This window comes from Xenopus tropicalis, chromosome 6, assembly GCF_000004195.4.
Source record: "Xenopus tropicalis strain Nigerian chromosome 6, UCB_Xtro_10.0, whole genome shotgun sequence".
NCBI classification, from domain to species: Eukaryota; Metazoa; Chordata; class Amphibia; order Anura; family Pipidae; genus Xenopus; species Xenopus tropicalis.
Genome location: NC_030682.2, coordinates 108,428,075 through 108,446,389, shown reverse-complemented (window position 1 = coordinate 108,446,389; position 18,315 = coordinate 108,428,075). Strand labels below are relative to the sequence as shown.

Sequence of the window (18,315 nt, the reverse complement as noted above, 5' to 3'; positions counted from 1 at the left end):
GATTCTTGCAAGCAGGGTCATGGGTAACATTCCTAATTTTGCTATGCAAGCCTGAGATATTATTTTTCTTATTTTTTTCTGTGCATATCCCATTGTGCTGTTTAAGTGATTAATATTACAGGTATGGGACCTGTTATCCAGAATGGTCGGGACCTGGGGTTTTCCGAATAAGGGACCTTTCAGTAATTTGGATCACCACAACTTAAGTCTGCTAAAAATATTGAAATATTGAATAAACTCAATAGGCTTGTTTTGCCTTCAATAAGGACTAACTATATCTTAGTTGGGATCAAGTACAATGTACTGGTTTATTATGACAGAGGAAAAGTAAATCATTTTTAAAAAAAATAGTTATTTGTTTATAATGGAGTGTATGGAAGATAGACTTTCTGTAATTCTAAACTTTCTGGATAAGGGGTTTCCGGGTAAGGGATCCCATACCTGTACCAAACAAGAAGTTCATATATTATAGACTTTACTTGACAGCTTGTAAGAGGTTTCAAGCCGTCTATTGTAAACTACATCTCTGCATCTGCAGGGTATGGTCTGCAAAATTACAGAAATTACAACTCTTTAATCGTTAAAATAAAATCATCTGTATCTGTGAGTCTACGCAAAACACTGGCTGAACAAAGAAATACTGTCAGTACGTTTAGAGAATCCCTTCATCATGCCAACAAGTCGGCTTTATTTTTATCCATCAACTTTATCAAGGTAGTGGAAACAAGCCCTCAGTCATTATAAGAAAGTACAAGTTGCTAATAAAAGATAATCTAATTACCATGAAGTTAAGAGTAATGGGCAAGTCATTCATTTCTACATGAACAGCTGAAGCATTGTAAAAAGCAGTGCAGGGGCAGCAATTAGGATGACACCCTGCAGCCCTTTAACCCTTAAACTCTGGCCACCAACATAGAGTGACCATGAACACATCTGCCAGGCTACCAAAGCCTACATATATTCTGCTTTTACAGAATCGCCCATATATCTTGCACTTGAGGGAGAATACATTTCCAACGTTAGTGCTGCAAAAACATTGTAAAATATACCTTCTTACTGATAAAATGGAATGGATTTTCACTGTTGTTCTTTTAAAGCAACCCATTTCAAGACAGTGTCAAAACTCCCCATGTGAGGTTGCTTTTAATGTGCCTATTTTTCCATAAGGATAAGTATATTTTGATTTTAGAACCAGAATGGTGATAATGACACCAATATACAATATATTATTTTGAATGCTGCCAGGCCAAGGTATGTTTGAGATGATTTATGTTTGCCCCGGCGCATGCTGTTCCCTTCATAATCCGCATTTATACAGAAAACTCAACTCTTATCAGCAGACAGCAGTACATTTTGTTCAAAGCACTTCATATTTTCACTGCTTGTTGTAAATTACAAGAAACTGAACTTGCCAGGATGAATTATTCTAGCACCGCCGTATGCCAGAAAATCCAATTGTCCATAACCTTTTCACCTCCTGTAATATTGGAACAAACTGTACCTGTATCAGCAGCAGCTGCAATGCACTGTGCCTTCCATTTGATCCCAGTAACACGCTATGTTTCTAGCAAAACCATCAGTCCAGCCAATGAATCTAGTCTTTGATTAAAGGGGAACTGCAGTAAAAATTAAAATTTTATAAAAGCTTTATCTCACTGAAAAAAGAAACTTACTAAATATTATCAATTAAAAATTCTGCTTCTGAAATAATGGTTACTATTTACAAGTCAGATTTTGTTTGGAGTTATTTTGCTACATATCATTTGTGCTGGTGAAAGTTATTTATTATTATTAATATTTAATTTTTGAGATAGCTCTTACACATTTACAAGGAAAAGTATTAAAACATATTAGATTTACCTGTCAATCAAAATCTGACCCTGACTTCTGCATGAAGAGAGAAAGAAGAGAGACAGATGCTGAAGACAGTGATAAGTAACTTGAATATTTTATACAATGGACAAAATGTTTATTTATATTTAGAAACGTTTTTATTTTCATTATCTGAAACCTATATTAAATGTTCATTTTTGCTAATGTTCCCCTTGAAATATTTCTAAACCATATAAGATGTTGCCATCAAGTTTACAGGCTCTTTTTCCTTACATTTCTAATTATATGTGTTTCTGGCATATTGTCATGCTCCAATAACATGCTGGTTTCAACAACTAAGGTGTAACAACATTCAAATCCATCAAGTCTGTGTGGAGTAAAAGATTTCACATGCAATAACATTATTACTATAAGTGTTTGACAAGATTAAAAAAAATAATTTCATTTACTGTACAGTGCATTTAAGGTATAAAATGCAAATTAAATTAAGGATGCATCAAATCCACAATTTTTAGATTCAGCCAAACCAGTCCTAACCTGCATATTTAAATTTGAGATAAATAAAAACAAATGACATGAATTGGTAACAAAAAAATTGCAATCAGTTGTCCAGAGCTTTTGACAAAAGCATTTCTGAATTGACACAAGGGTATTTACAACAACTGTAGGACATAAGCTTATCATAAGAGCAAATATCTCTAGGTATATTTGTTCTTCACCTGCAAAAAATGTGTTTTTCCCAAAAGCTTACATTTATATAAATAAATATCAGTAGAAGCGGCCAGGCAGGGTTGTAGGGCTTGGAAGACTGCAAACAAGCACATTTGAAAAAAGTGGGCTCCACACCTGTGCATAACTAGCGTAAGTTTATTAAAATGTGAGATTAGATATCACCACAGAAAAACTCATCCACTTTCTATCCATCCCTATGGGATTTTTCTAGGTGAAAGTCAGAGTTTCCCATAGGAAAATGAAGTGGGTAAGTTTTTCTGTCATGAGCTTAAATCTCACATTTTGATAAATCTGCCCCTTTGGGTCACTAGCAGTGACGTTGTAGACAGCCCAAACTATGAGAGGTGTATGGGACTTAATTTGCGATTCCAGCATCACTGACACAGCACAGGCAATATGGAATAAAACTGGGAGAAAAGAACATATGACAAGCTGTAACCTATTAAAATATTGCATAGTTTCAGTGCAATCAAATGGATTACATTTTAGCCAGATTTAGACATATTAGCACATACTCTAGAAGCAAAATACTGACCTAACTTTAAGGCATATCTGTATATATGTATTTATATTTTATAGAGCTATTTATGTATACAGTGCTGTACAACTAGGACAGAAAAGTAATTAGCCCAAAATTCCATCCTTTCAGTTGCCACCACAATATACCCCCATCAATGAGACGCTAGCCCCACAGATATAACCCCTCTAATGCCTCTAAATATCAGCAGCCATATAGCCAGCCATCACTAAGCATGCATTCAGTTGTCACACTTCTATAAGATTCTGCCCTATTTCTGGTTTATAAAGAAATTTGGTTCAGGAAAAAATTTCTGTGGTGCTGGGTGTTATTCACACAAGTCACATTTAGCCATATTTAAACAATCAAAAAGCAATTTATCTCACCACACACAGTAAAAAATCTCCAAATTCTTTAAAAATACATCTTTTATTTGCAGGTAGTACATGTATAGGACCTGTTATCCAAGTATGCTGGGGACCTGGGGTTTTCTGGATAAGGGGTCTTTTCGAAATTGGAATCTCCATACCTTAAGTCTACTAAAAAATCATTTAAACATTAAATGAACCCAATAGGATTGTTTTGCATCCAATAAGGATTATTATTATACCATAGTTGGGATTAAGTACAAGGTACTGTTTTATTGTTATAGAAAAAAAGCAAAATGAGAAAAAGCTAATCATTCTTAAAAATCTGAATTATTTGATTAAAATTGAGTCTATGGGAGATGACCTTCCTGTAATTCAGTACTTTCTGGATAACAGATTTCCAGATAAGTGATCCCATAACTGTACAGCATTTCAGGAGGAACTTCTCCCCTTCCTCAGGTACTGCCCTGTTTTCAATATATTCAATGATGTCCCTAGATTGGGAGATCAGCCCAGGGATAGTTATAAAAGACAAAATAAATAAAGACAAATCCAGTATACATTTAAAGCATGCTTATATGCATTTTATCTACTTTAGTGAAAGTGCTATTTGGATGCCTGGTGTAGATCTACTGGAGAAAGCAGAGGTTCTTCTCATAAAATTAGGAAAGCAATTTTATGTATCAGTGCCTCAGGTACAAAACACTTAATAACACAGTAAAGGTGGTCATAAACTGGCTAATACTTAACTCTAACTAATGGGTACCTTCCAAGACGCCATTCATGTTTTAATACAAGGGCCTAGATCAGTGATCCCCAACCAGTAGCTCGTGAGCAACATGTTGCTCACCAACCCCTTGGATGTTGCTCCCAGTGGCCTCAAAGCAGGTGCTTATTTTTTGAATACTTGGCTTAGAGGCAAGTTTTGGTTGCATAAAACCCAGTGTAAAGTCAAAGAGAGCCTTCTATAGGCTGCCAGTCCACATAGGGGCTACCAAATAGCCAAAAAACACTACTCGCTACTAATACTTCTTGATCTCTCTGCTGCTTTTGACACTGTGGATCACCCTCTTCTCCTCCAGACTCTCCGCTCTCTTGGCCTTCGTGACACTGCCTTATTCTGGTTTTCATCTTATCTCTCAGATCGATCCTTCAGTGTCTCTTACAATGGGGAATCATCTTCTCCCTTGCCTCTTTCTGTCGGGGTTCCTCAAGGCTCTGTCCTGGGCCCCTTACTATTTTCTCTCTATACCTCCTCACTTGGCAAATTAATCAGTTCTTTTGGCTTTCAGTACCACCTCTATGCTGACGATACTCAGATCTATCTTTCCTCTCCTGATCTCAACCCAGAGCTTCTAACTCGCGTCTCTTCCTGCCTGTCCGCTATCTCCACTTGGATGTCCCAACGTTACCTTAAATTAAACTTCTCTAAAACTGAACTGGTTCTCTTTCCCCCATCCAACACCCACATTGTTCCCGAGGTATCTATAACGGTTAACAATTCTACCATCACCCCATCTTCCCAGGCCCGGTGCCTTGGGGTTATCCTTGATTCTGCCCTGTCCTTCACCCCTCATATCCAATCACTTATCAAATCGTTTCACTTTCACCTAAGAAATATCTCCAAAATCCGATCATTTATCACCCAAGCTGCTGCCAAAATTCTTATTCACTCTCTTATAATATCTCGCCTGGACTACTGTAACTCCCTATTAATTGGCCTTCCCCTCCAAAGACTGTCCCCTCTCCAGTCCATAATGAATACTGCTGCCAGGCTCATACACCTCTCCAACCACTCCTCCTCTGCCGTGCCACTCTGCCAATCCCTGCACTGGCTTCCCCTACCATCCAGGATAAAATTCAAACTAATGACCCTCACATTTAAAGCAGTCCATAACTCTGCCCCACCCTACATCTCTGAACTCATCTCTAGATACCATCCAACCCGCTTGTTATGCTCCTCTACTGACCTGCTCCTCAACTCCTCTCTCATTCCCTCCTCACACGCTCGCATTCAAGACTTTGCAAGGGCTGCCCCCCTTCTCTGGAATTAGCTCCCACAAACTGTCAGACTTTCTCCCAATCTCTCTGCCTTCAAGAGATCTCTAAAAACACATTTATTTAGAGAGGCTTACCCTAATCTAGTTTAGCAATACCCTGTGCCACACCTCTCACAACTCTGGTCATGCCCATTCCCACACCTTGTGTCTCAACCCTTTTCTCCTTGTAGATTGTAAGCTCTTTTGGGCAGGGCCCTCTTCACCTCTTGTATCGGTTACTGATTGCTTTATATGTTACTCTGTATGTCCAATGTATGTAACCCACTTATTGTACAGCGCTGCGGAATATGTTGGCGCTTTATAAATAAATGTTAATGTAATGTAATGTAATAGCCCTTATTTGGCACCTCCAGGTACCATTTTCATGCTTGTGTTGCTCCCGAACTCTTTTTAAATTCGAATGTTGCTCAAGAGTAAAAAAGGTTGGGGATCCCTGACCTAGATACTGCTTTGTCTGCTTGGAAGTTGCTGCATCCAAGGAGCCGCTACTGCCATGCAGTGGGTACCTAGCCTACTTAAAGGGCCGAGACCCAGATAACAGAAAAAGAATGTCTCCCAGTTCAGGCCCACTGCAGCAGTTTTGGGTGACCACCCAGGTGGCAGTCCTGAAAAAAACCACGGGCTACATTATAACTGCTAATGGCACTGTTTTTGTACATGCAAAGTATAGTAAATATTTAGTTTTTATTTTTAAAGAACAAATTCAGATTCATAAAGTTAAATAAGTTTTCTCAATACAAATCCTCTACACCAACCTTTTGCTTTTACATGTCTCTATTTAGTTGACCCATGTTTCAAGGTAAAAGAAGGAAATTACATTTGAAACAGATCTTAAATTGTCTAAAAATGAAAAAGCCTAGCTACCCTTGCCTAAAAAAAAAAATGCACTAGTGAGCGCATCAAATCAAATGCAATGAAGATCTCAAGTTCTTAAGAAACTGTTGCCTTAGAAACAAGGAAGACAGGGGGAAAAGGGACAAAGACCTTGCTGTTGTTTTTCAGTCTATATACGGTTAGCCCTCAGCAGATTTTGTTTGTCTCAGCAGGCTTTTTGGATTTGAAACAAAGGCCCAAATGTCAGTTCAGATCCTTTACAGGCTTAATCTTGATTAGTTATGCAAAATGACCAGATCTGCTTCTGCTCTCACTAGATCTAACCAGAAATGGCCAGAGAAAAGACAATTAGAGACATTGCACAGATAAGGGATCTCTTTTTACTGAATAAGGGATTGTCATATTTTAGTCATCCAAAGACCGCAAGAAATAAAAAAAAAACAGCCAGCACCCTTGTAAATTGCACTAAATATGAAAAAAATGTTTAAGTTATATTTATCAGCATATAGACATTGCATATGTTTCATATACTTTTATATATTTAATAAAGGTGACGTTATTATTTTCAAGATGGGAGTGTCCATGAGTCATTTGCATTTACATGCTCATATCTAGTGCATTATGCAAGAGAGCTGCACCCCCAAACCACTCCCACCACCTCTCATTAAAGTGAATTGGTAATAATCCCAAGCAATCTAACACATTTTTTCCAAGCAACATTTGACATTTGTCCTTTTATGTGGCCTTTAAATTGGGCTAAAACAGAGTATATAGAGTCACTTTAGGCCTTAACAGTCAGCAGCTTAGTTGCCTGTATATGAAGCTAAAATGTTGTCCTTCCCAATCAAATTCTGGTTGGGTATTGACCAGATTACCATGAGGCACTTTTGAAAACCCTATTTGGAGAGGACTGTTGATGTGGTATGTAGTCATTTATCACCTACCCTTGGCAATCGCCCCAAACACAGTGCCCTCTAAATGCAACACAGCCGACACCCTTGGTCAACCAGGTATTAACACAGGTCCTCTGGGCTGACCATGGATGAAAAAGTTTTATTTATCGTGTATAATAAAAAAAATGTTTATTTCAGGTACACTTATATAAAGTAGATTAGCAAGGAATTCATATGCACCACATTCTACACAATAAGTTCTTTATATTATACTGTGGCACTGGCAAAGCCATGCTTTGGTGCTTGCAATCTGACCCCATTTGCCCAAAACTGGCAGTTGCCTGGGAGGTTTGTTCTGAAATGTAGCAATCGCCAACAGAAGAAAAAATATTTAGAGATACAAGCAACATGTATGTGTTTGTACAAAACTGTCAATGTGCCAAACAAATAAAATTGCTGGCCTACTTAAGAGTAAGTAGAAAGCTAAATAGCACCATGTAAGACTTAATGATAATCTCCATATAAATATTTGTTGAGGAACTCACAAAATACACAAGTTTGTTCACAGGATGGATCAATGGCCCAAAAAGTGTAAGCAAAACAGTCAGTGGCATCAGAACTCAATTTACACCTCAAAAGATTTCTCTCTTCACAAGCTCTTCTATATAGCAGACACGTGTGAGCCTCCTGCTAATCCCAGGGCCTCCAGATTTGGTAGTTTGATAGGAAATGTAACTGAAAGTTCTAGGGATGGCAAAGTCTATCAATGAGGTCACTTATCTATGGAGAGTAAAGGGTTATTGTCTGAGTTCAACAAAAGATCAGCTGACAGGAAGTTGGCCACCACAGGGCAGATGGCCTGATGATGACCAGTGAACTGAGGAACAGTATTTCCCAAACTAATGTTTTCCAAATACTTAACAACTACTCGGGGGCAAAAACTATGGTGTACATAAGAAACAAACACTCAATCAAAACAGTAACATTAACTTTGTAGCTTTTGGCCAGTCAAGTTAAATATATATTGCTTGTATTTAAGCCTGAATGTAACGTTTTCATTGTGTAAAGCACTGTAGTTTTAGGAGTATATTACATTACTTCTGAAAATAATTATTGCAGCTTTTTATGAGGGGAGCCTAGACAGTGAAATGACCATTTTCTTTTTGGCAAAAAACAAACTGTATCTTGCTTTATGTCAGAGCCTATGGTTCCAGTATCCCACAAAGCAAAGTCAAATACCCTTTAGGGATATGGCACATGAGGTAATGTGACTGCCACCAGAATCAGGCCAGAACAAAGGTAATTAAAACACACCAACACATGTCACCCAGGGCCGTATTTTCTATATATGAAACCAAGGCCAATAGCCCACTGCAGAAGTTTTAGGAGTTTGGACATAGGGTGCCTATATAGAATTTTTGAAAATCCTCCAATCCTAGACCATCATATTCCAAACATATTCTGCAGCATTGTAAAATAAATGAGTGTATACATTTAACATACAAGAAAACATACAAAACAACCAATACAAGAGGTAAAGATATCCCTGTCCAAAATAACTCAATTCTATGCAGAATTTCCAGCATCAATTACGAAAGGTAAGAGCAGCAGGGGGGGCACATCTAGGGCATCACTGGATGTCATCTCTTCACATAGGTGAACATGCACCTGGGGTGAAATGAGTTTGCCATTAAACTAAACAAAAGGTGGCCCGGGTCTTAGACATTTTTCCACCTTGCTGGGAAAACAGCAGTTTTGACATTGGCCTAAATAGGATTAATTTGCAGAATAGACGTAAGAAGTATATGTAGTACCGGTAAAAGAACACTGTCCAACATAAGAGATTATTATTATTAGCAAACCTTATGGCCAACATATTCTGCAGCACTGTACAATGAATGGGTGTATATACTGACTATATACAGACTATATACAACTTATACAAGAGGTAGAAAAGACCCTGGCCAAAATAGCTTACAAATTTGCATAAACATAATAAAAAGAAACTGGTAAAATAAAATAAGTGTATGAGCATGAGTGTAGACAGGGAGGACATGGGAAGGGGAGACAGTTAATCTAATTTTAAAGTATTTAAAGAGCCACAAAACAAACACAGATTACGTAATCACACTGAAAATGTAAACGCTGCATAAAAAAAGAAAAAAACACATTTATACAGTACTGTTCTCTGGTACATTAATCAAATTTTGAATTGCGAACCTTTGACCTTATATTACCCTACCCCCACCAGATCACATCTTAATCTGTAATTCCCAAAGGCAAACAGTCTGTCACCTATTCCAGAGACTTGTAATGCGATCAGCCAAAACAGGCAGCTGCTCCTTCTTAAAAATGCTGAGGAACAGGCCAGTTTGAGCATTAAGAGGGTGTCTCTCTGAGCCTGGGTGGGTGCTGCTTTGATAAAACTAGTAGGCAGCTGAGTAATCATCAAATTATGCGCCAGCACTGTTGGTAAACACATCTTTCTGGAAGTGGCCCAACCCCAAAATTAGCTGGGATGCAATCAATTACCCAGAAGGGTACAATCCAGAAATACAGAATATTCTCTAGGAGGAATATGTATTTTTTGTAACATATTAAAGGCGTGTTTTACCTTCAAATTAACTTTTAGTATGATGCATACAGATATACTGAGAAAAATTGCAATTGGTCTTCATTTTTAAATTTTTGTGCTTTTCCTGTTATTTAGCTTTATGTTTCAGGAGCTATTTAGTTGCTAAGCTCTTATTTACCCCTGCAATCAATCAATGATTTGAACGAGAGAGAGGAATATACCAATACAATTGTATCCTTGGCGAGCAATAGATTTTTATGTACCAGGTTTAGTGACTACCATCTGAAAGTTAGAAAGAGGCAGATAAGGCAGGCAAATAAAAAAAATATAATTAATAATAAAGACCAATTGCAAAGTTGCTTGGAATAGAACATTTTATAACATACTAAAAGTTAAAGGAATAGTAACAATGAATAATAATGAGTAATAGTAAAAATGAAAGGGTTTTAAAGTAATTATAATATAACGTACAGTTGAGCTGCTCTGGAAAAAGCTGTATTTGCTTCAGAAATACTTCTTTATAAATTATATATATATATATATATATATAGTTTATATAAATAAGCTGATCTATAGCCATAGGGGCAGCCATTCAAGCTGGAAAAAAAGGCAAAGTTTCAATGGGGTCCCAAATCAATTTGTGGTTTTCTTTTGTTCTGCATACTAACAGCAGTTACATAAAATGCATCTTGTACATAGTATAGACCAATCTGGGAAAGAACTGCATTAATGTTAAAGTTGCGGCTAACCAGTTACAGGCTATTACTCAACAGGCTGCCGTAATAATTTGTGAAAAGGCATAAAAGTGCTAAATGCAGTTCTGGCTGAATGCATTCTTGAAAAATTCTGTGAAACTATATTAAATATTTATTTCAGGGACATTTAATCTATTGTACAATTTCACCAAATAAGGAATATGTCCCCATAAGAGACCATCCCCTAAAGCAGTTTGGAGACTAATGGGTCAAATTTATGCTTGCATTCAGGGGTCATATACCAACACAGAACTCCCCCATATTTTGGCCCAAGTGTCATTTGGGAAATGCCCAAATTTTATTTGCAATCTAGCATCATTTTAAAGGGTATTGAGGGTTTGCCACTAGTAATTGCTGGTATAGTAAAGATTTTGTGAGAGAAGAGAAAGGCTGCCTACATCTATTTTTACAGAGGGAGCCTGATATGGAAGGTTTTCAGTAGATATAAAGTAAGATTTTAGGTTGTATGGGATGTGTGGGATATTACACCTCTGTTGTAAAAAGTGAAATGTTTTAATGCCTCAATGGGTCAGGGGCCATACTTCCTATAAAATGTGTTTATGGTACACAATTGGAGCGTTAAGGCTTGGTGGGTAGTCTAGGTTACCTCTAAAGGGTTGCGTCTTCTAGAGTGTAGAGGACATAATTTCTCTTTGACAGCAGATTAAACTTTCAGTTAAAGACTATTACCTGATTTGAAATATGGTGCTTTAATGTTAATTGGGGATCCCCACAGCAAAGCTGAGGTTCTGAGGTGTGCTATGAAAGCACTCAAAGTCTACCCTGTGGTTAGGAACCTAAAGATAAGTGCCATTGAATTAGTTGGGCTGTCCTATAGTATTGAAATAAGTTTGGAGACCCAGTACTCCTTGACCTATGGGTCTTTATATGGGATTTTTTACGCCAGATAAATGTTATTATTTCAGATGGTAAGGCCTCAATATCTTTAAATCTCACTGGAATCGAGGAAGAACTAAATAAATATGATAAGCATGGTAATGTGGACCACTGCATTACAGCCTAGCTATTATATAACTTAATGCAACCATTCTTCCTTTTTTTTGTTTTTTTTTCTGGTTTCCTTAACATGTGAGGGAAGTTAACATCATATAAAGTGATGAGGAGAGCGTAAGTTTTGTTAACCTGACGGCCAGAAAACTGATCTTGGGTTTGAAATAAATTTAGTAAACCAAGGAGAGGCTTTGTGAGAGTTAGCCAAAAATCATTAGCATATAGTGAAAGTTTATGTTCATAATTTCCTGTAATATATCCAGAGGTGTTTATATCATTACTGATTAGATGTGCTAGTGGTTCTATAGCCAAGGCAAAGAGGAGTTGGGAAGTAGACAGCTCTGTCTCATGTCTCTCAATAGGTATGGGTTGAGAACTCCTACCTGCCAACGTAATCCATAGACTTCACTATATGTTCATATATACATCATAATTTTAATTTAATCCAGCCCTCCAACTTGTTGTTGGCCCATCATAAGAATCAGCAGAGGAGATTTGGTAAGACTGGAACCTTGCATTCATGAATTGCATAAGTAGTTTGTCTTACCAGGATAAAGCCCATTTGGTCTGGATTTATTTTCCTGGGAATCAAAGAATTTAGCCGAGTGGCTATATATATATAAATTTAGTTTTATCTAATTTTTACCTGCTTTACTGGCTTGTATATGGAGCCAAAACAACTTTGAGACCAAAACTTGATCAGGGCTTGGTCAGATATTAATTAGGTAGCACAGGCCACTATATATGCTTGTCAATGCAGCCATTTCCTGATTGATCTGCCTTGGGCCAACCACCCAATCAACCCAATTTGCCCTACCACTTGCATAGCCAAATCAGGGGATGATGCTCTCATTTAGTGACCTTGACAACATTCAGATCTTAACCTGAACAACTAGCTTAAAAGACATGGGTAATATGATGAAGGTTGACAATACAGTGTATTAAATTGTTCAAATTTTCCCTGGGTCAGTGTTCCTGTTTGGAAAAAAAGTTTCCTGAGGCTTCCTTGTGACTTCTTTAGACTCATAAGCTTGGCATACATAGTAACATCTGCATCCTAAGGCCCCATACATGGGCTTATAAAATGCTAAGTTGGCAGCTTTTATTGTCCCAGCTGTAGATTTGTGCATGCATACAACAGTAACATTTTACAATGTTATTATAGTTGGCAGCACAAGCATATTTTATAGTTGGCAGCACAAGCATATCGCAAATATGGTGCCACTCCACTCGGTAAAAAAGATCCCTGGGTCAAAAAGTTAGCGATTTATTACACTGGGGGGTGCATATTGACACCCCTCAGTGTGTTACCTTTTCTTTGTCCTTGTGACAGCACATGGGGTGCTTTGTTCTCCTATGGAAGAGTACAATCCCCCAAAATACCTAGAAAAATGAAAATCACAGTTCTATTTGATACTAAAAAAAAAAAACTAGCTTGTGTGGTTATTAAAGCCACAAATGTAGCGCAGTTTACAAAATACCATTAGTTACCCCCAGGCAGACTACCATATATATACCAGAGCCTAGCCCTGAGTAATGTATGAAATATGAAAAGGCATGGGACTATAAACTGGTGGTTGAACAGTGGGAAGGGTGCATCAGAGGCTGATAAATATCTAACATAAGGTACAATAATCATAGTTTCTGATGACTGAGAAACAATTCAATGATTCTCTTATCAGGTCAAGGACAAACTCCATTGTTAGGTGAAAGAAAAGAGTAAAAACGTATTTGCTTTTTCCACAACAAATAACAGTTCGGATAACTATCCTCCCCTACCTTATCAGAAACAAATGTACTGAACAGCTGATACATTATTCCATTTCTGGGAATCAAGCTGGGCCGTGTTCATGGCTGACTTAAGGTGGCTACACACAGGCGATTCGGGTCTATGGGCAGTTAATGGGCACTTAAAGCTCAAGTTTGTAAATATCCAATAACATAATACTTGTGTGTGCCCGAAAAGCACGATGATACACAAAGATTGCAGATAAGGATGACCAGTTGGTGAGGGGGCAATATGGATGTACATAACACTGCAAAAGAGGTCACACATATTAACGGCTACCTTCCACTGCTGTGCTGAAGTGAAGACGAGCTAAAGCTATCCTTGTCCACACAGACACTAACATAGTGCATTGGAAGATAAAATGCTCTGGTGGAGGAACCTCCTTTCTTAGGGGAAAGATAATAATGGGTCACCCCACAAACACTAAACTATCTTTGCAAGACAGTCTGTGCCTTAATAAATGGCTAAGTGAGTGCTTTTTGCTTATTTGATGCCTTGTCAGGGAGCCAAAGGAACTTGGCCACCACAGAAATGATAGAAGAATGTCACAGTGCCAGTCCCTGTTTGGCAACATATTACTTTTAAATGAAAAGCAAATAATCTGCCTATGGCATTGGCAGGACGTTCCCAGGAAAACTCTGGGCCTGCTGCTACCGAGTGCCACCTAAAGCAAAGTTCTCACTTTGCCTCATGGAAAACCTAGCGCTGGGCATTTCCTATTTATTTGAAAGTCAGACAGGGATGGGTATTTTGACCAACAAAGACACCTTGTATTCCTGATGTGCTGAATGAAAAGACTATTTTTGTGCATTTTAAATTAATAATTACATTTCTATTTAACAGATTTTTGGCATGATGCTCTAAATTACAGTAAATATGTATATTTGGAAAAGCTGAGATGTCAAGCTTTCTGAATAACAGATTCATCTCCTTAGCTCTATAAAAAATACTTGTATTTTGATGAGTGTTCCCTTTCATTCTAACAATGCAATATACAGGACACTCCTTTTCGATACTTACTGTAAAATAAAAACATTTTCTAGATCTATCCATATATAAACCTGTGATTTAATTATAATAATAACCACAAAGTTAAATGAAATTACGAGAGCTTTAGAACGAGAGCAGGGGGCACACAATACTATGAAGCCAGCAGAATGGGAACAACATATTGCTTTACAAGCGTTTATTTAAATGTTTTTGCCAAGTAACCTCACTGCTTTGTCACGTTGCTGTCAGCTGACTGTCAGCCACTTGCCAACTTTTATTTTGTTGACCAAAACAATGAAAAACAAAATAAGTCCTACTTTCCTTGGCAGTTACAATTACATTTATATACAGGAGATGCACGGGAGGGTAGACTCTCTCATTCACCGTAATCAAGAGGAGATGTCTGGGAGATACATACAGTATGCAAGAATGTATTTGCTCCCTAGAAATTCAGTATGATAAACAAGCACTGGGAAGTACCTGAGCTGAGCGCCTATAAAGCTTGGCTTAAAAATCATCATAATCTGCAGAGCTGTGGGTATGAAAATGGAGACACCATGAAGTTAAATTAAGTGCAATCTAGAATATGCAATGCAGGACCCAAGCAAACTTGAAGTGTAAACTGCCCAAATCACTATTACATAAAACTTATTCAAGCACACCAGTGCCTGATTCCTTCACCTGAAAACTGCAGTATATTTAAAAGTTCAAAACCAAATGTAAATTACAATTCTGGCTCTTCTACTCTTCTGTTGTAAGTTGAACCTCAACTACCAAGACCCTAACAGTATATGCAAGCTGTAGTTCAACAATAGCTGAAGGCACAGGACCGGACTGAACAAACCCCCTTGCTCCGATTGTTAGTGTTTGCAAAACAATAGCACAGGATTTAATTGAGCACTGAAACAAACCAGGAGGTGCAACTTATTGCATAGACATTTGGCCAACGCTCTCACCTTACTTACCTCTGACATCAATGGCAATTAACTGGAGTTGGGCTCTGATGATAATTAAGCCATCAGAGCATTATGGGGAAGACTTTACCCAATAGAAATCTAATTGCAACCACTGGACAAATGTACTCTAAAGGCATTAGCATAGTTAGCTAGTTATTTAAAGGGGCAAAAGTCCATAAAGTAGCTATGGTTTTGAGCACAATACAGACTTTACAGAGGGTTGCCCAAAACATAGTACGCTGTTACAACTACAACTTAAAGGCTGCAGCTCTGAGGGGGGATCTGGGAGTTGTAGTTGAGACTGGGAGTCTTATGTATGAGATATCTGATTAATGCAGGACATGAAAAGAAACAGCATGAACATAAAATAAATGGCAGTATACTACTACTGTAATAGAGTGATATAATACCCAACTATACAGAGCAGCCCCCACCCCTTTACCTGTTAATAATGGCCAGGTCCCTGCAGATGAAATGAGACAGTCCGGGTTTGTACTGGGTCTTCCAAAATTCTCCTCACTCTCCCGTTAGTCCAGATATCACCCAGGCACAGGTCTCCTATCAGACCCTCCCCGGGGTATCACTGCGCCTATACAGCACCGAGCCCTCTGGGGTACAGAGGAGTCTGCCTGTTCTACTGTGAGTCCCAGTACCGCCGTGTCCCCGCTACCTCCAATTGCAGCAATCCCGTTCCCCAAGTACAACACTCCGTAACCTGACAGATTCTGATCGCGGCGCTCCTACTGGGAGCAGTTGGTACCACACTCCTCCTTCTGGGAGGGACAATGTGCTGCACTTGGAGGCAGGACTGCTGGGTCCTAATGCTGTGATGCCACGAAGCTGGCTTGGTGTGCGGGGTACTGGGCTTATTATTCACTGGGAAATGTATTTAGGAAGAAAATTATTATAGTTATAAAGTTAAATAGGGTTGAAAAAAGACCAGAGTTTGTGAAAACAAAGTCCCCTATCTGCCTATAATCCCCTCTAATGTACTTGTACAGAGTAATCATGTCCCCTCACAAGTGCCCCTTTTCCAGAGAAAACAACCCCAACCTCTACAGTCTCACCTCATAGCTTAAATCTTCCATCCCCTTAACCAGTTTAGTTGCAGTCTCTGCACTCTCTCCAGCTCATTAATAGTCGCCGGCGGGATGGCACACGCGGCGGCGCGATTTTGCGCAAATCGCCGAAAAAGACTCGCGAGTCTTTTTCGCAGATTTCCCGAAATCGCCCCGCCGCGTCTGCTATCCCACCGGCAACTTACATTGCCGCCGATGGGATGGCAGGGGAAGGCAACTCGGGGAGATCAGTCGCCCGCGAACAGGAAGTTTTGCCGCGTGCGACTAATCTCCCCGTGTGCCAGAGCCCTTAAGGACTGGAGCCCAAAACTGCACTGCATACTCAAGGTGAGGCCTTACCAGGGACCTATAAAGAGGCAAAATTATCAATGCCCTTTTTTTAACAATAACAGCAACTTTTCCGTATCTTGCACGACTTTTTCGTATTTTCCGCAACTTTTTCGTCGCTGTCGCGTATTGTTGCGCCGAGTACGAAAGTTTCGGATTCATTCAAGCTTTGGTATCGTGACATTCCTTGGGCCACTTTGGAGCTGCAGAATGCCATTTATTCCTATGGGATGCTTCCAAAATCATGCAAAGTCGGAAAGGTTTTCCCGCCGTTTATGATCAATACGAAAAAGTGACGACGGCGATGAAAAAGTCGCGCAAAAAGTTGTGAAAGATACAAAAAAGTGGCGACAGCAACCAAAAAAGTTGCGATCTTCAGAAATTAGCGTATCCAATCCAAATTTTTCCCATTCGGGATTCGAATTTGTGTTTTAGTAAATCTGCCCCTATGTGTTATAACTCGCGTTTTTATTATTTCTACCAAAGTGCATAACTTTGCACTTGAACCTCATTTTCCATTTAGTTGCCCAGTTTTCGATTTTATCAAATTGCTCTGCATCCTGCATATAGCTTATAGTTTTGCACAATTTAGTATCATCAGCAAAAAACAAAACAGTACTTTCTATGCCCACCTCCAGGTCATTAATAAACGAGTTAAAAAGCAAAGGACCAAGGACTGACCCCTGCAGTACTCCACTAACAACACGGGTTAGACAGCTGCTAAGCACCCATAAGCATCAGTTGTAGCACCTGGCAAGGTAGCAAATGCAGCCCCAAGCTATTTCTAATAATGCTGAACAGAGATTTTCAATAAAAGGGAACACAGAGTCACACATGGTGCAGAATAAAAAGAAGACAACATTTATTTAGGTTAGGGTTTTAATTAAAGCAAAATAACAGGCTGAACTTCCAAGTTCAGGCACTTCTCTGCCAGCTGAAAATGCTGGTGGAGAATGTACCACACGTACAATAAAGGTTCATTGGCTGGAATGGCACCCAGTGTGAAATTAGAGATCAACCTGACCATATAATAAATTGCACAATGTTGGGTGTTTCTGCCCTATTAATAAAATTGGCATTAAGAACAAGGCAGCCAGCTAAGCACCCTAGTCAACTCAGCCTGCCACCTCCCTCCATCTGACATTGACTGGGTGAACATGGTGCAGGTGAGGGGAACAAGGCCTTGACTAGGGGCAGGCAACAGGAGAGATATAGTATGTGCACCCCCTACTATGACACCCTAGGCACATGCCTCTTGCACTCTAATTCTGGCTCTGGTCCCCAGAAATCACCAAATGGATTTTCCAACCACTTAAGAGGCCTTTATAGGAAAAATAACTGTCTGTGACTCCTGCAACTCTATAGCTAAATGTGGTCATACAGGCAAGACTGTATGTAGGGGAAAGATGGATGGTCTGGCACAGTCCATCGATTAGCCCCCTACTTAATTGGTGCACATGCAGGACAGTTTTTGTGGATGAGCAGAATACATAAGCAAGAATATAAGGCTGATGCCACACGCGGCGTAGGGCTGATTTTTTCGGCAAGCAGAAAAACGCTTGCCGAAAAATCAGCCCTACGCCTGCTACTTGTGCC

At 39.0% G+C, this 18,315-nt stretch overlaps 1 protein-coding gene across 6 annotated transcripts in view; it reads right to left on the bottom strand.

Moving 5' to 3' along the window:
- Positions 1–16,131, bottom strand: part of greb1l (GREB1 like retinoic acid receptor coactivator) — a 77,895-nt gene extending 61,764 nt beyond the window's left edge. For 3 of the 6 annotated variants that reach the window (XM_012964370.3, XM_012964373.3, XM_012964374.3), the window contains exon 1: positions 15,756–16,131. The gene's annotated coding sequence lies outside the window, so the exon portion shown is untranslated. 6 annotated transcript variants of the gene reach the window in all.
- Positions 16,132–18,315: the final 2,184 nt, after the last annotated feature.